The sequence below is a fragment of the Saimiri boliviensis genome, chromosome 9, assembly GCF_048565385.1.
Source record: "Saimiri boliviensis isolate mSaiBol1 chromosome 9, mSaiBol1.pri, whole genome shotgun sequence".
Taxonomy (NCBI): domain Eukaryota; kingdom Metazoa; phylum Chordata; class Mammalia; order Primates; family Cebidae; genus Saimiri; species Saimiri boliviensis.
Window position 1 is genome coordinate 4085879 of NC_133457.1, and position 26947 is coordinate 4112825.

Below are 26947 nucleotides of genomic sequence, written 5' to 3' on the forward strand. Positions count from 1 at the left end.
CAATTCTGAGGTGAGATTCCACCATTTCTCCAGCACAGGATTCCACCCTAAGGTCATCAGGCACCCCTCCCTCTTATCCAAATAGCCCCTTCCTCTTGCTGCCCGAAGAAGTAAGCACAACCAGTACCACCAGGAGTGGGGCCCTAAATTGCCCCCAGAATAGAACCTGTGTCCATTGTGTGATGTAGGTGACAGAGATGTGGGAACAATCAGAGTACATGTACCTTTTTCTAAGTCTGATTTAGCTTTAGGAGAAAAAAAAAATTGGCCAGCTTTCAGAGGAACCAGGGAAGTTTATACAGGAGTTTGTTAAGCTGATCATGTCCTTTGACTTAACTTGGTATAATTTGCAAATATTATTGTCAACCTGCTGTACTGTAGGAAAAAACCAAAGGATTCTGGGCAGTGCCCATAAATATGCTGATAGAATGGCTGTTATAACTGGGATCATGCCATTTAGCATATGGGGGAAGCTGTGAACCCAGATCCAGAGCCCCAAGGGGATTATCAAAGGTGATCCCCAAGATCTCAAACACAGAAAGAAATCACATGGTAACTTGTTTAATAAAAGATATTTAAAAGTTTGTGTTTAAGCCAGCTAATTATGACAAGGTTAGGGAAGTAACCCAGAGGAAGAACAAAAATCCCCCTCTGACTCTGTTCAGGGCCATTTGATCGAGATACTCAGGAAATATACTAATGCAAATCCAGACTCCCTGGAAGGGCAGGCTTTCCTGGATATGTACTATATCAATTTACCCCTGACATTAGGAGAAAACTACAAAAGGCAGAAATGGTACCTCAAACCTCTATGAGCCAACCCTTAAACATGGCCTTTAGAGCTTACAACAATAGGTACAGGGCAAAGGAAGTGGAGAGAAGCACAAGAAATAGCCAAAAAGCACAATTATTAGTGACAGCCTTAAGTCTCCCTGCCAACTCAGGATTACCTATCCCAAGGAAGTGTCACGAGATTAGTGTCTCAGATGCCCAGACAAGAGCCTCTGACTTGCTGGTCCATGGGCCAGAATCAGTGTGTCTTCTGTAAGCAAGAAGGTCTTTGGAAAGGGAAATTTATGAAGAAATTTTGTATGTGATTAAGTTCGTTGTTACTAAAAGGGAATTGTTTATATAATTTTTCTAAAGAATGGTCCTCTATGTTAAAACAAGGTTTTCACAAGGTATTGAAAAATCCTGAGATGATAATTCCTTCAGCTTTTTCATCAGCTCCTATAATTTTTTTCTCTTCTGGTCCTTACTGTTGTTACGGCTTGATGTTAAAACATTTTATCTTAGAGGTCTATAAAAGTAATGTTTCCCTCCAGTATAACTTGATTCTATATTCTTGATTTTTCTTAGTGTGTCACCATATTTTTGGCTTTTGGTTTTTGACTCTTGTATAGCTTAAAAAGGGTTTTAAGAGCTAATGGGTGCCTGACCACTTCCATTCCCATCTGGCCTGAAACATTTAATTTTCTATAAGAAACCTGGAAAACGAATTCAAGACATGATGGAAAACAGGGGGTTGAACATGCCTCATTCTGCCCTCCACTTTGGAATTTAGGCCAGGTTCAAAAGGCCTTTCAAAAATATGGAAATAAAATATTGCCCTTTCCCACAAGGGAAAAGAAGCTTCTATGTTTAACCAAGAGACTTAATCCCATTAAAAACTTGGAAAGAAGGATTCCTCTAGGATGAATTGCAACTAGGATGGAAGGGCCCATACCTTGCGTTGGGTACTCCTGCTGCTGTTGGGCTTTGACGGGGGTCACTGGCTGGATGCACCTGTCCAGGATTGAATGTGTTTCTTTTGGGTCCCCACAGGCACAGGAGGAGGAAATCATGATCTACACCTCTGGAAGATCTGCACTACCTATATAAAAGAATGAGTACTCAGCCAAAAGTGGTAACACGATGCTGTGGATGGGCATAGATACAATTTTTCTCTTCTTCCTCATAATACTTATTTTCTATTGCTTTGGCAAACCGCCTCCTCCTGGGAAACACCTCCTTTGTCCATTTTGAGTGTAGAGGCCATTCTAAGGCCCAACCTCACACCACGTTGCCTCTATTATTCCTCTTTGCTCTCCAAATAAATTTAATCCACTGTATGTGGGGGGAAAACTCTATAGTAAATATTTCAAAAATTATAATTAGGAAATCATGCCGGGCGCGGTGGCTCAAGCCTGTAATCCCAGCACTTTGGGAGGCCGAGGCGGGTGGATCACGAGGTCAAGAGATCGAGACCATCCTGGTCAACACGGTGAAACCCCGCCTCTACTTAAAAATACAAAACATTAGCTGGGCATGGTGGCGCGTGCCTGTAATCCCAGCTACTCAGGAGGCTGAGGCAGGAGAATTGCCTGAACCCAGGAGGCGGAGGTTGCGGTGAGCTGAGATCACGCCATTGCACTCCAGCCTGGGTAACAAGAGCGAAACTCCATCTCAAAAAAAAAAAAAAAAAGGAAATCATCTTCTTGGTTGCTAGATCTGTCATCAACATCCCCAAGATAGAGAATTCCCCCTTCCAGCACATCCAGAAAATCTCATGGCCATCTCCCAGATCTCCTAATTAACCACAGTGTTTACAAAATACCCAGTCCCCTACTTGTTAGGTGGAATTTCCCCCCCACTTAACAAATTCTACTGAACTTCTCCTGCTCCTGTTATCTGGACCTGGAAAATTGGGTACCTGGACCTCCAGTGCACTAATGAGACTGTCTTTTGTATCCATTGCCTTGTTAGTGACATGCAAATGAAAGATTCCTTGTGATGCTCTGATCCAACCCTAGGGGCCACATTTCCAAGGCCATGAAGAAGCAAATGGGATTCCACTTGTAAGTGAAAAACCGTACGTTGTGCCTCCTCCCAGATCAGAACTTGCAAGGGAAGAACAACTGTCTGATCTCAGAAGGTGGTACTACCACCACTTTGTGGAAAACAAGGGCTGTTTGACCATCCTCATTAGAGCAATGGAACAATATCTCTATAAACCCAACTTGGCAGCAGGGTATAGATGTTCTACCCCACAGGATGTCAACTTGTGACCCTCCTGGGGTCACTACTTACAACCCCATAAGACCTAAGAATACCAGAAATAAGCAAGAGTATTAATTCTGGTGAAAATCAGGGCAACAATAGGACTAGAAGCTCCCTGGCGTGGCTTAATCCAGCATGAATCAACCCTAAAAAAACTTGAGTCAAACTCTAGTCATTGGCCACCTACGCAGGTCAGGCATTAAGACGAATTTAATAGTCCCTAGACTCTTTGGCAAATGTAGTTCTTGAGAACAGACTAGCATTCAACTATTTACTAACTAACAAAAGTGGAGTCTGTGCAGTTATTAGTAAGACTTGCTGCAAGTACATTATTAACTCTGGACAAGAGGAAATTCATATTAAAATTATATATAAACAGGCTACCCGGTTACATAGCTATAACCAGGGCACTGACCCCAACTCTCTGCTTGTCTATCAAAAGCACCCTCTCAAGTCTTACGTGGTTTTTACCTTTCCTAGGACCTTTGATACCTAACTTGTTACTGCTAATTTTTAACCCTTACTTGTTTAACCTCTCAGTATAGTTTGTGACTTCCAGATCACAATGTTTCCATATAAAGAAGATGCTGGCACAAGACTTCCAACTCAACCCATCTTCTGACCCAGAAAGTAAAGACACCTTGCCTTTGGGCTCCTTAGATAAGGCATCCAGATATGTTTACACTTCCAAAACTAAGCAGGGTCTATACCCATAAGATCAGCAGGAGGCAGTTACAGAAGACAGATCTCTACCTTTTGCAATTCCCTTAAAATTAAGGAGTATATATTCTCTGAGGGGAGAATGAGGTAGGAGATTAGCAGGACTTCTTTCTTGGTCCTGACAGGATAAAATAAAGAAACCAGCCAGAAGTAGCAAATTGGCTCTGAAAGCAACTTCTAGTTTCCCTGATGTGTATCAGCATAAGACACGCTTACCAGCATCATGACAGTTTACAAATGTCATGGCAACACCCGGAAGTTTCTATTCCTTTTCTAGAGAATTCTGAATAATTGATCTCTTAATTTGCACATACTTAAAAGTGGGTATAAATACCCTTGGCCAACAGCCTATACACAGCTACTTTGGGCACACTGCCTATGGGTTAGCCCTGCTCTCCAAGAGGTAGTCACCCTGCTGCACACAGGACCTGCTTTCTCCCACCACCAACTCCTCAAATTCTTTCCTGCATGAAGCCAAGACTTCTCCCAGGCTAAGTCCAATTTTGGTGCTCATCTGTCCTACATCATCAACAGTGCCTTTATCTCATAGTTAGCATCTATTAAATACTTAAATATGCCCCTAATCATTGTCTATTTTATTTTCCACTGCCTATAGCAGGAAACATACTGAATTCTACATTTCACAATGATAAAATTCATAAATGGAGCAAGGTTAATGCTTTTTGTTTAACTGCTTTAAAAAATGTTTCATAGCATCCAGTGCATTTTCACATGCACATAACACACACTTTGAATATGTTGAATGATTGATTAACCCACTTTAAATTTAAGTGAATATCTTGTACTTATAAAGCTGTCAAATTCCTTGACTATTAGCCTTCATGTTATTTAACCATCACCTTTCATCTTTCTGACACATACTTTTAGCACATACCAAGCTATGTTGTTACACATTCCAAATTTCTAATTTAGAAAAACATAAATTGGAATGTAAAAAATTCTGAAAACATCATTCTGATATATGGCAATCAAAAAAAAATCTGCTAACGGAATTTGTCAGAAAATTCTCTTGATAATTTATATCTGACTTCATTCCCAATTAAAGTGAAGGTGAAGTGTGGTATTATAGGTATTGAGAGAAAGGGGCTTCAGAAAATATTTCTTTGAAATTAACATTAACCTGAATTTTAATATTTCAGGGATCAATATGCAATTTAAGAGTTTGGAGTTGAAGAAGAGCAACACGGTAAGAGAAAAAATGTGAGAAAAGCCCTGGTTCTACTGGACCCCAAACCTTACTTCCAATAGAACTACTAAGTCCCAAATAGAAACTGTGTCACCCCCATTTTGAGGGGCATTATAATTCTCCCCCTCTACTTCCATACGGCAAAAGGTACGTAGATGGGCGCTAGCTATTAAGATAAGAAAATCCGACTGAATTTTCTATAGATAAATTAAGAATATCTATCATTAAGAAAATTCACATGTAAAGTTCTTAGTCTCTAGTGTCCAAGGCAACAGGTTATCAAGAGTCTCATTGTGTTATTGGGAAAATGCCTTTTCCTAATGCAAAATAACTTCTTTTGTCTCAGCTCCTGGAAATTTGCATAGCTTTATTAAAGGAAAACAGAAGTCCAATAGGGCATGTTGGCATGAAAGAAGTGGGGTAGATTTATACCCTATTTTAGAGACAAACAAAAACAAAGTTTTTCTTGTCAACAAGCCAGCTTTTAATGTAGTATATAAAATTCATAAGAAGTCTTCCGGCTATAAGTATACTTGACTATTGTAGTCTTCATGGAACAGTTTTGTTTCATTCCACTTGCTCTGAAAGTCTTTTAACAATTACCTTTAGTAACTTAAAGAGAAAATTTGGCACAGAGAATTTGTTAAATGTACATTAAGGCTGCCTGCCAAAGTAATATTATAGAGCAGGTGCTGTCAGAGTGAGGAGGTGGTGGAAGCAAAAGAAGGAAACCAAGGGACAGAATAAGCAGAGGAAATGACCCCAAAACAAGGGAGCCTGTGCTGCATACTGTTGCCACCACCTGGCAGGCAGAAGCTAGCCGGAAGCCAGCCCTTGACTGACGCCTAGTCACGGGTGTTTGGGTGTTTACACATCCCACTGGCAGACCCGGCCTCATCTGCCTTTCTTTTCCCCCTCTTACTAGAAGAAATTCTACTTTGTGAACTTTTGGTTCAATACTTCCCAGTTCTATTATTTGTTTCGGCCACTTTTGTACTCCTCCATTAGGCTTTTTAATATTTGGCCATTCTTACCTGTATTTTAACTGAAAGCAAGCCAGATAAATGTCCACTATTTCAAAACATTAGGCACTTTTTTTTTTTTTCTGTTTTTCCAGAACTTCCTACTTCTCTCTTGGCAAAATGTTAAAATTACCCTGTGGACCACAAGGCAATCATCAGCTACTCTGAAGATGACAGATGCTCAATGTTTCTTGGCATCTTTGTTCATGTTATCTTTTTGCTTGTTGAATATTCTATATAGCCAGGTTTATAATCTTAAAAAAGTGTCTTCATTTTGGAAAACAATGTTTTAAGTGACCTACCAAAATTATTGGACTTACTGAAACTATTAGTTTGTGATGCATTATCCTTAGACCAATTGAAAAAAGAGAGCTGATACACTACTCTGTGCTTTGGGTGGGTGTTCACAGTCCTTTCAAAATTTGATGTGGCCACAACAAAAACACATTCACAGAAATGTTCTACTGTTTTCAAGGACAAATCTGTAAGTAAGGTGGCCATCACATAGCACATTTTAAAGAAATAACCCCAGACAGGCAGGTCATAGGTAAGTCTCTAGAATGACGAACTTCACAAACGCAAGACAGACAGAATCCACGCTGGCTTTAGCTAAACCCAAAGTATCCACACGACAAAATAATATATACTATTAAAATAAATAATTTTGTGATTTGTGAATTATAGTACCATATATTTTAAAGGCTCCTCATTAAACAATTTTTTATAAAACAAATCAAATTTATCTCCTTGGTAGATTATCTTATAATACATGATTAATTTAATGATAGTTACCATTTCATCTCTCCTGTGTAAAAGAAAGCTTTTGTAATGCATTTGAGTATATATTTTCTTTCTTTTTTTTTTTTTTTTTTTTTTTTTGAGACGGAGTTTCGCTCTTGTTACCCAGGCTGGAGTGCAATGGCGCGATCTCGGCTCACCGCAACCTCCGCCTCCTGGGCTCAGGCAATTCTCCTGCCTCAGCCTCCTGAGTAGCTGGGATTACAGGCACGCGCCACCATGCCCAGCTAATTTTTTGTATTTTTAGTAGAGACAGGGTTTCACCATGTTGACCAGGATGGTCTCGATCTCTCGACCTCGTGATCCACCCGCCTCGGCCTCCCAAAGTGCTGGGATTACAGGCTTGAGCCACCGCGCCCGGCTGAGACCAAGGTTTTTATTATGCAGATAGAGCCTCCAGGTAGCAGGCTTCAGAGAGAATAGAATGTAAATGCTTCTCATCTGACTTAAAAAGGGGCCAGAATCCTAGTTACTTCTCTCCTGGATCAGCAAAATCGCCTGGAAAGGGATCTTTTTTCCCTTTCCCTTTCTGTCCCATTAGGGACAGCTTTGCAGTGTCATTTCAAAATATGTCAAGTAAATTTATTTTGGGTAAAGTACTTCGTTTCTTTTAGGACCAGCTGTCTGTCATGTTGGTATCTTATCGCTACAGTCTGTGTTGTCAGGCTCCAGGTCTCTGCTTCAATGTTAAACGCTGGTCAGCTGTGCCTCAATTCCAACAGGTGGATAATATAATGAGGCAGTGCCAACCCCCACTTCCCATCATGGCTGGAACTGATTTTTATGGTTAACTTAGGAATGCTGTGGGCCAACAGGAGGGGTCCATTCAGTAGGCCGGGGAATTAGAAATTTATTTTTGGTTTACAATAATTTGTAACCAAATTGTGAATCTAAAAGAAAAGGGAGATGGGGAAAGGAATTTTCCCATTCATGACAACTGATCAGGGATAAAAAGAGTATATAAACAGTCAACCTTTGAGGGAGCCTTTACTGTGTCAACCTATCCATTTTCTAGATACCTACATTTAATTTTATCATTCCACACTATAAATACTAAGAGCCTGCTATGTGTAAAGTACTACAATAGATCCTGGGAAATCAAGGTAAATTAGACCAGGCCCTTGCTCGAAAATATCTTATATTCTAGGAAATATATTCCACTTACATAGTTGTGAAAGAGGAAAGAATAGCCTGCTTTTCTAGTTATTACACAGGGGTAGCTGGTTCTGTGAGAATATCACCAGCCTGACTTTGTACAATATTATATGAATCTTTTTAGTTTAAGTGCCACTGTACACAATTATATCTGAATTCTTAAATATAGCTTCTGAAGACATTCATAATCTGTCCCTTTCTTCAAAATTTAATATTCTTCCACCTTCCACTACCACATCACTCCCTGAGTAGCCATAGCTAGCCTGGCTTGGGTACCCACATCATTTCTCACGTTGTATTCCATGCTATCCCTATGGTTTGACTCATCACACTGTGTTGTATTTGCATGTTTTCCTGACTCCCACTAGACTTTAAACTCCAGAAGTAGATACATACTCTTCACCAACACATCTTCAGTGTAAACTACCTGGTAGTTCACAGTACTCAAAAAATCTCTGTTGAATGAATGAACTGCTTAAACTTCTATTTTCAAAGAGAAATAGAATATTGCTAATTGGCCCATTCCATGATCTTTCAAGTCAACAGTAGCAAGCTAAATAATGACAAATGATAGCATGATCTATAATTAATTTTATACTGATTAATATCTCTTACAGTATAATTATATATTTGCTTCCCTTTAATATCCATAATAAAAACAACTTCTAGCAATTTCTAATTGTCTTTTTTTCCAAATCCGTATTAATTTAGCATACAGACACCCTTGTGATACATTTCTATAATTCACAGAATTGCTTAGCAAAGTATATGGCTCAGTGTAAGCCCTCAGTAACATGAGTAGGATGGCAGTAGTGTTGGTGGACTGGTTTATAGTGATGGCAACAATGAATGTATATCATTGATACTACATATAAATCATATGACATTTATTCAAGATAAATTTAGACACTTGTTGAGTTCTTTCAAAATACAGGAACAACTTTGTCATGTCTTATTTACAAGTAATATTGTCATTTGCATTATTGTTAGATTAAGCATAATAACAAATCATCGCACTGAGGAAAAGAATGTGAAATATTATCATATAATTTTATGATTTTTTTTTGTAATGGAAACAATTCCCCCAGATAACCAAATATGTATGTAAACAATTGACATCTGGATGCTTTTTTACAAAAACAGCAGTTACCAAGAAGAAGGGTTTTCATTTTCTCTAACAGTTGAAACAGCTTTACAAATATTCGCAAAGGATCACCAATAGAGGGTTTTCCTAGGGTCAAATAAAAGAGGCCCTAAAACATCAAAAGCTGTTTTCAACATCCAGCTCGGAGATCTAAAACAGAGAGTAGCAAAGACAGTTCGTGACAAAGCTGACACACATATTCTAAAAGGAGTGAAATCAACTGTGACATTTTTCATTTGTTTGTAAATGCCTCTTTGGCAGTACGCTCACTCAAAACGACAGTTACTTCTTACAGTATAGGGGAGGTGATGGTAAAATAGAGGAATCTTGACTGTTGCTTTAATGAGATTCTGCATTAGGGTTATTCTAACACTTTAACCCCACAAGAAGGTTGCCCTTCGTTTTCAATATCGTATCTCAGTTATTAGGAAAATGTTATCTCTATGAAAAACTAAACTAGCCAGTCCTGAATAGCCATAGCCCAGTTTACTTTCCCCTTATCTTTCAATCAGCAAAAAACATTCTAAACCAAGTATCTAAATAAGTATCAGCTGTTCAGACCAGTTACCGCTTCTCATTAACAGTGTTCTTTCTATTAAAAACAGTAATATGGAGTGTGAGAACAACTCAAGATACACATACTAGAAACTCGATATTTGCTTGAAAATATCTGGGAGTTTAAGTTGTATTTTTAAAAGCTTTTATTTTTATATGTGATGTTCCTAAGGAAAAGGAAATTACGGCAAGGTAAATTTTCTTTAGTCTTTGTAATATAAGCAACTCCAAATTATCACAATCTAAAGACTGAATTCATTTTTTAATTCAATTGCTCTTTGATCAGATGTTAAGTGCTTGGTGCAGCTGCAAATCAACTAAAGTAAACCTACTTCTTAAAAAAAAAGAAAAGTACATTATAATGTACAGGGAAAACACAATCCAAACCAGAGCCTAGCCCAGCACCTATCAGCTATTATCCAACCAACAGGTATTTGTTGAACTGAAAAACTCAACACATTATATATGGCAATGTAACCCGCAGCATTATAGGCATATCTAGATCCCAGATAATAGAAGTAATTAAGAGACACTGGAGGAGTAATGAACTCTCTGGGTTCCAATTTCCTTATCTGTAAAGTAGTATTTATTTTATAAGAATGTCATGAGGATTAAATAAAAGGGCAGAAATAAATCACCTAGTACAGCTCCTGGTTCATAGCAAATTGTCAATAAATGGTAGCTATTATAAAATTGTTTGGTTTTAGCCAAAACAAATGCCATTTCTCAAATCCAATAACAAAATTATTAACAATAGTGGAATGAGGGAACCCTGTCTGTTAGGATAATACTATTAGCTTTGGTTCTGTCTCTTCCACTAAGAGCCACTTTGCAACTCAATTTTCTTACAACAAAAATGGAACTAATACTGTATTCCTATATTTACATAAAACTAGAACTCAGGTTGACTATAAAAGTTGTGTGAGTACTTTAAGTACCCTAACAGCATACATTTTTTTCAGTAAGTACCATGACTATGGCAGTGGGCACCGTTTCAGTTTGGCAAATTAACTGTGGTCTAAGATCTGGTGTTAGTAATTTTGCCCTTCTAGTCAGTGGTTAATTTTCAGGTAATGTTCAGTAGAGCTTATCAACAAAACTGCTTGAGAAGCTAAATGTGTGCAGATTCATGAAGGTTTTTGCCTCTTTATTCTATTTTTAATTTACCTAGAGCAGTGATTCTCAAACTTACACATTGAAATCACAAGAAGGATTTGTTTATTGCCAATAGCTATGTGTAACTCCAGACCAGTTAAATCAATATATTTTTTTAAAGTTCCTCAGATGATTCTAAGCGCAGCTAAGATTGAGAACCACTGGCCTAAAGTCTAATACAATTTTTCTCCAATAAACACTGGCTTTTTTTTTTTTTTTTTTTTTTTTTTTTTTGTCCAAGCAACTCTGGAGAAAGTGACTGTATGCACAGGTTTAAGATGATCCTGATTAAATTCAATCAATCATCATAACCTCAATACTTTTGCCAGGGATTGATTTAATGTTATATATGTTATCCACAGATAGCCAGTTAGTTGGTAGGAAAGGTGTTCTTTGTGATTCTAAGTTTTCCACCCTTATAAAAAAAAATCCTTTGTTTCCTGTGGTTGTATACAGATGGAATGCCTAGGACTGCTCTGGACATCTGGTGAGCATGGAGGAAGAAGTTAGTTTAAAACCAAAGCCAGCATCGTGAGGATGGCCGAGAAGAATCACAGAAAGAAACAGAATCTGTGATAATGCCATTCAGCTGCTCAAATAATTTGCCCCATGTCCGAAATTATGTAAGATAAATTCAGGTAACATCAAAGCATTTTGAACTTAAATAGCATTCCAAAAATAAAAACAAAAATGGACTATATCCCAAGACTAAGTTTAGGTTAAAAATTTCTTTTGTTTGTAGTTTGAAATACTTATGAATTAAACCATGTCGTAAAAATGCTTTTCTTTAGAAATTAAACAATGCCCTAATTTTATTTAAATGGTTTCATAGTACTTTTTACTAAGAAACATTGTGTACTATGTACACAGACATAAGAAATTTAATAGTAGATTCTGCCCTTTGAACACTCTTTTATAAGTACAATTTGTTTCAATTTTTACATATATAATATGCCATATTAAAATATCTTTTTTTATACCACACACATAAATATGTGCATTTGCTTTTTAAATTACAAAGTTTATAATATTTTAAAGTGGAGAATAATGAGTTTCTTAATATCCAACAACAATCACACGACTTCCTAATAATCTTGTCTGTTTTTAATTCACTCTATAGATAGCCTGCATTTCTTGCCAGTAATATGTCTTACTCTCAGATGTCAAGACTACAGTTTTGTTTCTGAAATGTCTTCTCTTTTCTTTAAGCAATAATTTCCTGGACCAGGGAATAATGAGAATACTTTGGAATGATGCTTTATTGTCAACTACACAGTTGGAATGAGATTAATCGGAATTTGCTCTAAGATCTTTTATGGAGTTTTAAGTGATATATACTGTAATCACTATGCTCCAATGTGACACTTTAAATCTGTGGGTTTTTTGTTTTTGTTTTTGTTTTTCCCCAAACTAGTTTCCTTTGTGTTGCTTCTTCCTCCTTGCACCTCCTCTGTGGTTCCTGTATCATTTAACAATATGAATGATTTCAGAAATATTCACCGGCATTTTCATGGAGGAGGGGAAGACTAAACGTCCCTTGGTGGACGAGATGTGTTAGGCGAGTCAGAGAGCAACTTGTATTGGGAGCTGTAGCTTTTGAGAGCCAATAGAGAATAACGGGGAGGAGAAAACAGGAACTGAGGAAAAGAGGCCTCAGTGGTACAATGGCTTTTCCTATGGCCCACCAAATCCTCCATACATTCACAGCTGTTTTGTTACGCTTCATGTGACAGATTTCCTGCAAAAATCAACAGGGGATACGGTTTGGTGAAGGACCAAGGGAGTGCAAAGGTGGAAGCTAAGAACATGCAATAAAGCGGAGAAACGGTGCTGAAAAAAAGAAAGGCAGAAATGCTCAGGGCACATTCCATCCAGGGAGTGAAACAGGGGCTCAACCAAATCTTCCTTCAGTAAAATCTGGAAGCTTTGGAATTTGTAGCTTTGGAAACCAGTTATATTTTTGTCTCCCTCACTATTCTATAAGCACCTGAGAATAGTCCATTTTGAACAGTACTCTTTGAGTTCCAATAGAATTCAATGATTAAACTTGATTCTAGTAGGACAGTTCCTCCAAAAAGCACATTTGTCACTCTTACTCCTATATTTGGGCAATCTCCATATCCTCCGCCTTTCCTTCTCTACTCAAAGATTTATAAGACTGACCTCTTAATAGTGATAAGAACTTGGTAGAGCTGGAAATCTCATGCCTGAGTTTGGTCTGGGATCATCTCATTTCTGGATTACTTGCTGCTTTTACGTCCTAGTAATGGATCTGCATACTCTAAAAAGTGATAGGTGCTCATGTCTGTCTTCAGTCCTCCTCACCCAAGAACAGGGATCTGACATCATCTCTACATCCCTTCCCCTTCCTCCACAAAATGAAAAGGACCTTCACAAAGTAGAGACTGAATAAAAGTCTGATGCATTGAACACAATTATAAACGAAGTACCTATTGTTTGCTCTGTTTCTATTTATACTAAAACTGTACTTGTAATGATTTCATCTACCTATAGGAGCATTAAAGTATAATCATTCAGGTCAGATATGTTATTTCAGAAGTTTAAATCAATACTAGTCTAAATAATTCTAGGAATTTTTATGAGGAATTTAATATTTTGAAATGTATTTCTGGAGGCAAGTCCTTATTTCTTGTGAATCCCATTTTATTCATAGAAATATGAGATGTCTTAAGAACCATTGGCATTTCTATTGTAAATATTAAGGAATGTTGCATTACAATGCAGACAGGTAATCCATAGGCCCAGCAGAGCAATAATGATTAACACACGCTAGAGGGAGTATACGTTTTAATAATATCACTCATAAAATCTATGTTTCAAAGGTTATAAAACACGATTGAGTTTACCAAAAAGCAAACAAGCCATCTTACTTTGGGGTTTCTCCTTTCATTTCTAATATTTAAATAATAAACATCATTTCCCCAGAGCAAGTAAACTATACTTATCTATAAATGAACTACAGAAAGTTCTAAAATCCTCACAAAGACTTACTCTCAGTGAACTTTGCTCCTGACAAATTCCACCCCCAATGTTTATTCAAATTTGCTTTTAAAAAGAGGGAGCAGACTTTGGAGAGGTGGCCTTTATGTGGATTTTATTTGCTGATGATAAAGATGACGCACAATGCCTCTTCACAAGATTACATGAGTTAGACTGTAACCCCACTATTACTCTTGCACTGATGAGTGCTCCACTTGAGTGCTGATCTCAGTTTTTGACTCCTAGCTAAGACAGAACCAAAAGAATAGAAAAATAAAATGCAGAGCCATGGACATAATGACTAAAGTGGCTAAAAATGAGCAAATTTGAAAGAAAATATGATAAAAATTGATTAAGAAATAAATACTGAGAAATACATACCATGCATAGAAACACAGTGGCAAATAAATGAAAATGTCAGTATCAATAACTAGGCTTCCTTTTAATTACACTAATGTGGGCTAGATGATGTTCATTATAGCTTGGGTATTTGCCCTAATGCTTTTTTAATACTGTATTTTTGTCTTCTTCAGAATTCATATGAATTGTATGTCAGTGTGCTTTACCTCAATAAATTGTTTCAACAAATTTATTCAGTTTCACAAAATAATATAATTATACAATAGATGAATTATTGTTCCATTCAATGTTTTAAGTCACACTTCCTACTTTCTATGTTTGTACGTTTTTTCTTTTGTTTTGTTTTGAGATGGAGTCTCCTCTACCACCCAGAGATATGGTTTGGCTATGTCCCACCCAATCTAATCTTGAATTGTTGTGGGAGGGACCCAGTGGGAGGTAATTGAATCTGGGGGACAAGTCTTTCCCATGCTGTTCTCATGACAGTAAGTCTCATGATATCTGATGATTTTTAAAATGGGAGTTTCCCTGCACAACCTCTCTTATCTGCTGCTGCCTTTCACCTTCTGCTGTGATTGTGAGGCCTCCCCCAGCCATGTGGAACTGTAAGTCTGATAAACCTTTTTATTTTGTAAATTGCCCAGTCTTGAGTATGTCTTTATAAGCAGCATGAAAATGTACTAATACAGTAAATTTGTACCCGTAGAGTGGGGCGCTGCTAAAAAGATACCTGAAAATGTGGAAGTGACTTTGGAATGGGGAACAGGCAGGAGGATGGAACAGTTTGGAGGGCTCAGAAGAAGACAGGAACATGTGGGAAAGTTTGGAACTCACTAAAGACTTGAATGGCTTTGACCAAAATGCTGATAATGATACAGACAATGAAATCTAGGATGAGGCGGTCTCAGATGGAGATGAGGAACTTGTTGGGAACTGGAGCTAAGTTGACTCTTGTTCCATTTCAGCAAGGAGACTGGTGTATTTTGCCCCTGCCTTAGAGATGTGTGGAACTTTGAACTTGAGAGAGATGATTTAGGGTATCCAGTGGAAGAAATTTCTAAGCAGCAAAGCATTTAAGAGGTGACTTGGGTGCTGTTAAAGGCATTCTGTTTTAAAAGGGAACACCACAAAAGTTTGGAAAATTTGTAGCATGGCAATGTGATAGAAAAGAAAATCCCAATATCTGAGAAGAAACTCAAGCTGGCTGCACAAATTTGCATAAGTAATGAGGAGCCAAATGTTAATCATGAAGACAATGGGGAAAATGTCTCCAGGGCATGTCAGAGACCATTGCAGAAGCCCCTCCCACCACAGGTCTGGAGGTTGAGGAGGAAAAAGTGGTTTTGTGTTATAAAATTGAATTATTAAGCCAGCTGGCTATTTTTTTAAATTAATGTACTAAGACTTCTCTAATAATCTTTGATAATAATGGTCAATATATATTATATGCCAGGCAATATGTCAAGTACTATACATTCATTTAACTATTTACTATAAAAAGCAATCCTTTATAATGTAGGTATTATTTTTACCCTCATTATACAATGATGAGAAAACCGGGCCACAAAGAGGCTGTAAAGAATGCCCAGTGTCACATAGCTAGTAAGTAGCAGAGCTAGAATTTGAAAGCTGGTGGTCTAGGTTCCCAACGCCAATGAGGCTAAAGCCGTGACTGAGAAAGACAACTTATAGAATGTGAGAAGTTATTATCAAATTATGCCTCTGACATAGGACTAATACCCAGAATCTACAAGGAACTCAGCTCAACAAGAAAAACACAAACAACCCCATTACAAAGTGGACAAAGGACATAAACAGACATTTTGCAAAAGAAGACATCCAAGCAGCCAAACAACCTATGAAGAAATAACATCATAATCATCAAAAAAATACTAATTAAAATCACAGTAAGATATCATCTGACACTATTTTAGAATGGCTATTATTAAAAAATCAGCCGGGCTCAGTGGCTCACAGTGGTAATCCCAGTACTTTGGGAGGCTGAGGCAGGCCGATCACCTGAGGTCAGTAGTTCGAGACCAGCCCAACCAACATGGAGAAACTCCATCTCTACTAAAAATACAAAATTATCTGGGTGTGGTGACTCATGCCTGTAACCCAACTCCACGGGAGGCTGAGGCAGGAGAATCATTTTAACCTGGGTGGCAGAGGCTGTGGTGAGCCGAGATCACACCATTGCACTCCAGCCTAGGTAACATAAGTGAAATGCTGTCTCAAAAAAAAAAAAAAAAAAAAAATTGAAAACAACAGGTGTTGGCAAGTATGCAGCAAAACAGGAACATAAATACTGTTGCTGAGAATGTAAATTAGTACCACTTCTGAGCAAAACAGTATGGAGATGTCTCAAAGAACTAAAAATGGAATTATTTAATTCACCAATCCCACTACTGGGTATCTACTCAGAGGAAATCATCATACAAAAGAAAAAAAAATGTTTCTATAAGTTGTCTTTCACATATGTTGGTTATTTCTTTTTGCTGTGCAGGAGCATTTTAGTTTAATTAAATCCTATTTGTCTTTTTTTTTTTTATTACATTTGCTTTTGATGATTTAGACATAAACACTTTGCCTAGGCCAACATTCAGAAGAGTTTTTCCTGGGTTTTCTTCTGTAATTTTTATAGTATCAGGTTTTACATTTAAGTATTTAACCCACCTTAATTTTTGTATAAAGTGAGAGACAGGGGTTCCATTTTATTTTTCTGCATATGGCTAGCCTATTCTCTCGGCACCATTTATTGAATAGGTGATTTCTTGCTTGAATAGGTCTTTCCTTTATTGTTTATTTTTCTCAACTGTATCAAAGATCAGTTGGTTGTAGGCATATGGCTTTATTTCTGAGTTCTCCATTCTGTTCCATTGATCTGATTCAGTTTTTGTACCAGTACTATGTTCTCTTAGTTACTATAGCCTTGTAGTATAGTTTGAAGTCAGGTAATGTGATGTCTCCAGCTTTGTTATTTTTGCTTAGGATTGCTTTGGTTATTCGAGCTCTTTCTTGATTAGGATTGTTTTTTTCTAATTCTGTAAAAAAATGACATTGGTAATTTGACAGGAATTGCACTGAATTTGCAGATTACTTTAGGCAGTATCGTCACTTTAACAATATTGATTCTTTCAATCTGTGAGCATGGGATGTTTTTTCACGTGTTTATGTTAACCACAATTCCTTTCATCAGTGTTTTGTAGTTCTTCTTGTACAGATCTTTCACCTCCTTGGTTAATCTGTGTGAGTGTCTACTGAAAGTGTCATTGTGTTCTTCATTGGTTCTCAGCTTAAATGTTAAATGCTTTCAACTGTTTCCCATTCAGCATGGTGTTGGCTGTGGGTGTGTCATAGATGGTTTTTCTTATTTTGAGGTATGTTCCTTTGATGCATAGTTTGTTGAAGGTTTTTATCATGAAAAGATGTTGGATTTCATTTAATGCTTTTTCTGCATCTATTGAGATAATCATATGATTTCTGCTTTTAATTCTCATTAGTACAAGGTATTTTGAAAGAGATATTGAAAACAGGAAGGTAAGAGAAGGGTAATAAATGAAAAAATGGAAGTATTAAAAAAAACCCATTCATTTACTTCAAAAACTTTGCTGAGGGCTAATATTAATCTTAATATTGAAGCTTTAAAATTACCTTGTATTTCAAAGACCTCTGAGAAACATATTTCATTTGATAATGTTATACCAGGCTTAAGAATATAAAATCTGTATATTGAGTACAACTTACCAAATGCTGATTTGAACCATTATTATTGTTTCTAATAAAACTCTCATTACATCTTTTATTTGTTGACTCTGTTTTTCTTCCAGGTGGTAGGTGATGGAGACAGAGAAAGAGAAATAAATAAATACAGAGGGATATTTTGTTAACTCAGAGATATTATAAAAAATCTTCATGAAGAAAATCATGGGCAAGATTGCCAAATAGGAACAGCTACAGCCTGCAGTACCCAATGAGATCAACACAGAAGGCAGGTGATTGCTGCATTTCCAACTGAAGTACACAGCTCCTCTCATTGGGACTGGATAGACAGTGGGTACAGCCCACGAGGGCAACCCGAAGCAGAATGGGGCATCGCCTCACACCCAGGAAGCACAAGGGGTTGCAGAACTCTCTCTTATCTCTCTATCTCAAAATAATAAAAGATATTTATGACAAACCTACAGCCAATATAATACTGAATTGGCAAAAACTGGAAGCATTCCCTTTGAAATCTGGCACTAGACAAGGATGCCCTCTCTCATCACTCCTATTCAATAGAGTATTGGAAGTTCTAGCCAGAGCAATTAGGCAAGGAAAAAAAAAGGGGTATTCAATCAGGAAAAGAGGAAGTCAAATTGTCTCTATTTGCAGATGACATGATTGTATATTTAGAGGACCCTATCATCTCAGTCCTAAATCTTCTCAAACTGATAAGCAACTTCAGCAAAGTCTCAGGATATAAAATCAATGTGTGAAAATTACAAGCATTTCTATACACCAATAACAGACTAACAGAGAGCCAAATCATGAGCAAACTCCCATTCACAACTTATACAAAGAGAATAAAATACCTAGGAACACAGCTAACAAAGGATGTAAAGGATCTCTTCAAGGAGAACTACAAGCCACTGCCCAAGGAAATAAGAGAGGACACAAACACATGGAGAAACATTCCATGCTCATGGTTAGGAAGAATCAATATCATGAAAATGGCCATAATGCCCAAAGTAATTTACAGATTCAACAGTATCCCCATCAAGCTGCCAATGATCTTCTTCATAGAACTGGAAAAAACCACCTTCATATGGGACCAAAAGAGCCCACATAGCCAAGACAATCCTAAGCAAAAAGAACAAAGCCAGAGGCATCATGTTACCTTATTTCAAATTATACTATAAAGCTACAGTAATCAAAGAGGCATGGTACTGGTACCAAAACAGATGTATAGATCAGTGGAACAGAACAGAGGCCTTGGAGGCCACGCCACACATCTACAAACATCTGATCTTTGACAAATCTGACAAAAACAAGCAATGGGGAAAGAATTCCCTGTTTAATAAATGGGAAAACTGGCTAGCAATATACAGAAAACTGAAACAGGACCCCTTCCTGACACCTTACACTAAAATTAATTCCAGATGGATTAAAGACTTAAACGTAAGACCTAACACGATAAAAACCCTAGACAAAAACCTAGGCAAAACCATTCAGGACATAGGCATAGGCAAGGACTTCATGACTAAAACACCAAAAGCATTGGCAACAAAAGCCAAAATAGAGAAATGGGACCTAATTAAACTCCAGAGGTTCTGTACAGCAAAAGAAACAATCATTAGAATGAACTGGCAACCAACAGAATGGGGAAAAAGTTTTTGCAATCTATCCATCTGACAAAGGGCTACTATTCAGAATCTACAAAGAATTAAAACAGATTTACAAGAAAAAAAAACAAACAAACCCATCCAAAAGTGGGAGAAGGATATGAACAGACACTTTTCAAAGGACATATATGAGACCAACAAACATATGAAAAAATGCTCATCATCACTGATTATTAGAGAAATGCAAATCAAAACCACATTGAGATACAACCTCATACCAGTTAGAATGGTGATCATTAAAAAATCTGGAGACAACAGACGCTAGAGAGGATGTGGAGAAATAGGAACACTTCCACACTGTTGGTGGGACTGTAAATTAGTTCAGCGATTGTGGAAGACAATATGGCTATTCCTCAAGGATCTAGAACCAGAAATGCCATTTGACCCAGCAATACCATTACTAGGTATATACTCAAAGGATTATAAATCATTACCCTAGAAAGACACATGCACACGTATGTTTACTGCAGCACTATTCACAATAGCAAAGACTTGGAACCAACCTAAATGTCCATCAGTGATAGACTGGATAAAGAAATTGTAGCACATATACATCATGGAACACTATGCATCCATAAAATAGATGAGTTCATGTCGTTTGCAGGAACTGAATGAAGCTGGAAACCATCATTCTCAGCAAACTTACAAAGGAACAGAAAACCAAACACCACATGTTCTCTCTCATAAGAGGGAGTTGAATAATGAGAACATATGGACATATGGAGGGGAATATCACACACCAGGCCTGTCAGGGGTTGAGGGGGGGCAGAGGAGGGATAGAATTAAGAGAAATACCTAATGTAGATGATGGGTTGATGGGTGCAGCAAACCACCATGGCACGTATACCTATGTAACAAATCTACATGATAAGTATAATAATAATCATAATAAATCATAAGAGAAAATAAACAAATAAATAAATATAATGTCATCAGAGGTTTTTCTACTCTGAATAATTCAAATCATCGCACCTTTGCCTTTAAAAAAAATGCAGAATACAAAGAACTTATCATGTGAGTGCAACTTCTTCTGCTTTCTCAAAAAGTTGGCCAGGCTATGGTCTTTGAAAGGGCAACTGAGATAACCATATGCTCAATACAATTGGAATATATCTAAACTTTTCAATGGTTTATCTATCTTCTCTTTCACACATCAAGTTGAATGGGCAGGAAAAGAGCCTTGGGCTGAAAGACCACATTTATAAAGGTCCATAAACAAGTGAAAAACTAACTATTGAAGGAATTCAATCTGCTACAGCATGGAATATGAAGAGGAACGGCAGAGAAGTAGTTAGATGTGTAACCTAGGGCCAGATAACAAGGGTCTTACAGGTCACGTTAAGGTGATTAAATTTTATTCTGAGGTTAATGAAGAATCTTTGAAAGATATGAAGCAAGGCTGTGATTTACTTTATAGTGAAATCATTCCTCTATCTGAAATGTGATAATGGACTTGGAAACACTACAAATAAAGAGATCAGTTAGGAAGCAGTGGCGTTAATCAGAGAAAAGATGAGTTTAAAAAGTTGGGAATCAAAAACCTATTTAAAATTATTTTGCATAAAAACTATCCCTAATCCTCCCGTTACTGGATAGAAAGTATTAAAGACAGAAAGTATTACATCATTAAATGAGAGATCCTAAAGCAATTTGCTTGTATGTAGCTGATGGCCAATGTTGCTCCAGACAGTGTTTTTAAAAAAATTATTTGCCAAAATTTAAAAATCAGGGAATTACATACACTCAGGCACATACTTCCAGGTTTGTAGCTTCTCTAGATAATTGGAAGATCTTGTACCCTGAGCCATCATTCCCACCTAGTAATAATTGACTACAGCTGATTAATGATTACTCCTCTTAAACACAGCATATACACTCCAGTTATCTCAAGTCTGCACGACTTTTTACTTTCTTATCAGCATAGATACCATCATTTCTACACTTCAATCGTCTATTTCACCTACATTGCCTCTACAGGCATTTGAGATTGGGACTTGTGTATAAAAGAATATGTAAATATTTTACTTAGTTTATAAAAATGACATTCTGCCATTTAAAATGACATTTTATAATGATATTCTGCTTTCAGGAGGAAGTCAATGAGTGACAGAAACACAATATACTAGAGATTTCTGAAAGAAACATGTACAAGAACATGAGAAAGTTAACAGAATAAATCCCCTGTATCATCAATGAAGGAATAATCACAGGCCTTTATGTAACTTGGTACCACTTATCACTTGGTATCACTTTGGTCTTCTAACAACTCAAATCTCTTCTCTCCAAAAATGAAAAAGTACATTTTAAAAGTTCAACTTGGATTTAAAACTTCTCAAAATAAACCAAATACAGAATCAGCTATTCATTAGCTAACTACCTCCTCTAGATTTTCTTCAGATAAAATTATTTTAAAAGTGATTAAGAGAAAGAACATAATATCAAAATAAACACTTGTCATTTTAGATAACCTTACCAGAAAAGTGTTCTAATATTTGTACCAACACTATTTTCAATTAAATCTAATTAGCAAGCATAATTCCAAGGATATGAAAAGGAACTGCCAAGATAATTGTTTTGAAAGCACTCCAATTAAAGGTGAAAATACATAATGCTTTATTTTCGCAAAAGAATGTTCCAGTGGCACAGACCAGCAGTCATTTCTGTAACATTTAATGATAGGTATATGAAATGCAAATAGCAACAACCCCCCAAAACCCTATAAATATAAATCTTACTCAGAATATAAAACTTTGTTAGTTTTCTCTTATAGTAAATAAAATATAAAAAATCTTCACATCACAACCTACAGTGTAAGCATACGTTTTATTATATGAATACTGTTATTCATTTTTAAATTAATATTAAAAGTAATTATATCAAAGGAGCTTTTCAAAATTGATTCCTAGCTAATACTACATTTTAAAATGTTTTAAAAACCTAAAGAATAATTTTAAATTACAATAAATACTGTCAAATATTGAACTTTGAAATTCATTTGTTTTTTCAAAATTCTCTATTTTTTCAAATTTTGAAAAGAAATCACTATTCTTTGTGTATATAACAACACTTTACAGGACTGACTTGTATAAATTTTTTTACTAAAATTTTTTTACCATTTTGCATAAAAACATGTCATTCATGATTTTCTTTCAAGTGAAAAATAAAAATTTACTAGAAATAGTACTGTGTATCAGAGAGTTGTTCCACAACTAATTTATGATTTTAAGCAAAAGTATATAAAAATGAACCACTTTTATTAGACAGGAGTATGCAGATCAGTTTTTATCATCCTTGTTAAATAAATAATTTCATAGAAAGCCTTTCAAATCTATCCAAATGAATACCAAGATATATATTAAATGAGGTGATTTTCCTAGGGCAACTGTAAGAAATAAATTGCCAAGTCCAGTCAATTTCTAAAGGCCCTGTGACCTCTTCCAAACCCAACTCTAGGTTAGTAAAGTAGAATTACCAGGAAGAACTGGAATGTCTACAAATAGAAAGTGAGTTACTGTGTGTACAGACATCAAAGGGGTAAACACATTACTCCCCAAAGGCAGGAGGAATAAAAGGAAGTTCTCATTAAGTAGATATTATTTCCTTTCATTTATACAGCAGTGGGTCAGAGAAATAGATGCATAACTGACATCTGAACAGAGACAATTTTAAAGATATAATGACTCATGTCATTAACAAATAAAATTGCTATCAGAATACTGAAAAGATGCAATGAGAAAAAAAAAAGTGCTATTAATATTTTAGAAGTGCTTGCTCTGGGAACGCAACATTTACAACTCCACTAAGAGAAAACAAAGGGAGGCAGTATGAAGACCATGAAACATAAAACAAGTTTTTGCTTGCCAGTGTAGTGGTACAACGGTATGAAAATCGATAATACATATTTTATGGCATTCTGGTAGCCAAAGAAGCAAAGCACTTGGGTCAAGCTTCCATTTTTTCTCTATTCATATTTTGTTACTGCTTTCGCTTTCCTCCTGCTCTGCAACTTCTTTCATTCATTTTCCCTTTTGCCTATGCTTAATGTCTATTGTTATCTAAGACAACTATTATCATTCATCTAATGGGTTCTTTCCTTTTTCTAAGCACTGTATTGAAAAAATTTCCAAACTGGCCTGAGATAACCTTGAATCCCTGTTGTCAAGAATGTTGCCAAACCTAATTCCATGATTCAGTCCAATTATATATTATCTAAACTCTACTCAGCCTTTAAGGGTTTTTTCCAATTGTCAGTTCTCTGATTTCAACCAATTACTTTTCCAAAAAGTTTCTCTGGTTTGGCCAAATATTTGTTCTGTAAAAATTGATCACAATCTATAAATATGTATTAATAGAGTACCTGATATATAAAAAGCTTCCCTTCAGAGGTTTATAGCCTCTGTTTATAGCAAGAGTAAAAACTAAGTTTTTACTGTAAAATATGCTAAGTAGTTTATAATGAAAACACATACTGAAAGCTATAATGTAATTAACCAGCACTTACTATTTGCTCAGCTCCATGTTAAAGACTTTCAAGACACCATTTCATTTTATCTTCAAGGAAGGGAATTTTGCCCCACTTTAAAAAAAGAAGAAATGAAGATTGTTCAAGGCCATATAAGCCAGTGTATGGCAAAATAGAATTTAAAGTAAGATTTTGTTAATTCCAAACTTATGGGCTTAACAGTTACAAGTCTTAAGAGAATAGTAATTATGAGCCCAATAGAAAAGGGCTATCTTGTGTTTATGCTGAGTTCATACCCTCCTATATACATGCATTCTTCCCACCTGAACGCCTTTTTCTGAAATACTATTTTTGTCTCCTTTAGAACTTGCTCCAAACTCACCTCATGATTCCTTCCTGATAATATTGCTTCACTATGATTGCTCTCTCAGAATCTTTGTTTCATTTCTGAAATATATTTAGAGTATTAAATTTGAACTCATTTGTAAACATTTTTTATAAATAATTTCACAGGTGACTATTCTATGACTTCAGCTAGCTATCAGCACACTTGAAAGTAGGTAGCAAGCCATCATTTCTTTTGACTAGCCTCATGTACCCAGTGTAGTAATTTACTAATGGTGACATACATATAATTCTTGGGAGAGCACAAATCAATGGTGAAAGTTTTACTGAGTAAAAAGCAGTGCTATTATTTTCCAAATTGTCTTTAGTTACACTCTCCAGAGGTTGATAATAAAACATAATATATTAAATCAAAGAAAAATATAAAAACATTTATAAAATTTTCAAGAAACAAGAAACAGTAACACAAAAGCAAACATACCCTTAAGAAAAAAAAGAGCCCAAATGTGAAGCAGGATTGACAATATATAACTTCATCTATTCATGTGTGCAAATATTTTCATTTCCCTATAGAAAAGACTACTTAATAACTGTTTAGTAATTAGTCAACTCTTTTGATAGTAAAACAAATAAAAATATACATAATCCTTGATTAGATTCATGGGCATAACTGAATATAAGCATTTCATGTTTTATGTCTTGAATTGGGAATTTTAAATTTTATATACTAACTGGATTTCTATTATAGATGCTTTTCATATGGCTCTTTATATAATCATTTTTTCCTATGAAGCATATACATAGACACTTTGTTGCTGCTCTTGCCCCAGACGACGTTTAAGGCAGCGGCATGTGAAGTGCTACCACAGCCATTAAAGCTAGGAACAATATGCATTCACAATTAAAAAAAATTAAAATATAAAATGAAAAGGCAAAATACGGAGCATCATTTTTACAAAGGTAGTGTGGTGGAAAATTCATTATCTTAACAGTGAGGAACATAATCATTCTTACAGAGGGAATCAATTGAGAAAAAATATCATTGATAATTCACTTGGGGTGAAAGTAGGATCAAAATGCCTGCTATGTTAGGTTCCAGTACATTCACAAGGATAGCTAATCTGCTTTGCATCATAAGTGATCAAAAATGTAAGGATAGGTGGGTACAGAGAAGAGGACTGACAAGGGAAAGAAAGAACAAAAATACATCAACAAAATCGAATTAAACAAAGGCAGGACATGAGGCTGAAGGAAGTGGCCAAGTTAAAATCTGGTGTTAGAGTAACAAAAGGACTTTCAAAAACAGCGATGTCTCACATTTCATGTGAAATTCTTTGTTAGTACTACACTGAAGTGCTGTCCCTCCAAATCTATATATTTAATAAAGTGCAATTTTATGTGTCTTTCGCGGGTAGATTTTGTAAATAAAGATTAATTTCAAATCTGGGACAACACAAAGGAAAAACCTTCAAGAAGCATAGATGACAAGATCTCTAAACTGAATTTATTCAGTTAAAGCAAGAGCTCACAGAAAGCAACAATATTAACGATACAAAATTACTCTTTCACCTCACCTCTGCAAAAAAGTTTGTAATTCCAAAGAAATAATTTGAGGCTCCAGTGGATCTTACCGGTATCTGGAAACAAACAGTCACAGTGTAAGTGATATTTGAAATTTACATGAAATTTAAAAGATGCCAGTGGTATAATTATAAAACTGTAATTTAAACGTTGATATTCATTAAAAATAGATAGAATAATTACATTGGTATGGTATTGGTGAAAAATAAATCAATAAGAGAAGTAAATACTTAGAATGAATTATCCAGATGGAGATATATACAATATCAGCATATCATCAAAATTCAAGTTTATTTGCTGGCACTGGTTATCTTTGTTCAAAAGAAACTGTAGGTTTCCACTTCAATAAAGGTGAAGTAACATATACCAGGCTTATGTGCCCATCTTATTAAGAAAACCAAGATAACTATATAAAAACAGTTTCCAGGCAATGAACATGAGCACTGAACTATGACTCTGAGAGAAGAAAGACAAGAAAATGAATCCCCATGAAGTCTCTAAGAGGTAGCAGAGAAAGAAGAGCTTTGCTGTCTCACTGAGTTGAGGAGACACAGATCAATCTGGGGAGGCCAAGGTAGCAAGGGTGGGGCCCTAATTTGATAGGATTAGTGTCCTTATAAAGAAAGGAAGAGACACAGCGTGCACTCGCGTGCGCCAGCACTCTCTCTCCTTACGAGAAAATAAATTTCAATTATTTAACCCACTCAGTCAGTGATATTCTTTTACAGTAGCCTGAGAAGACTAACATAGCATCATTGAAAAGCCTACAGTTAACATCCTTCTTTATATGGTGAAATACCCAAAGTACTGAATGCTTTCTAAGATAAGAAACAAAAAAGGATGTCTGCTATTGCCACTTATATATTAAATATGTATTTTACTGGACATCTAAGCCAGTAAAAGAAGGCAGGAAAAAAAGGGATACAGTTTGAAAAGAAAGGAAAATATATTTTTTCAGGAAAATAATTTGTCCATAATTGTCCATGAAGAAAACACTGAGGAAGCCACACAAAGTTACTG

The 26947-nt window shown here is 36.1% G+C and overlaps 1 protein-coding gene across 5 annotated transcripts in view; it reads right to left on the reverse strand.

The window, feature by feature from the left end:
* NAALADL2 (N-acetylated alpha-linked acidic dipeptidase like 2) overlaps nucleotides 1-26947 on the reverse strand; it is a 1288446-nt gene that overhangs the window by 1197464 nt on the left and 64035 nt on the right. For 2 of the 5 annotated variants that reach the window (XM_074405412.1, XM_074405413.1), the window contains exons 2-4: nucleotides 25921-25983; nucleotides 24384-24448; nucleotides 24041-24115 (exon numbers count right to left, since the gene is read on the reverse strand). The exons of 2 other annotated variants lie outside the window; for them this stretch is intronic. The gene's annotated coding sequence lies outside the window, so the exon portion shown is untranslated. The remainder of the gene's footprint in view (nucleotides 1-24040; nucleotides 24116-24383; nucleotides 24449-25920; nucleotides 25984-26947) is intronic. One more of the 5 variants, XM_074405414.1, reaches the window with a different exon arrangement.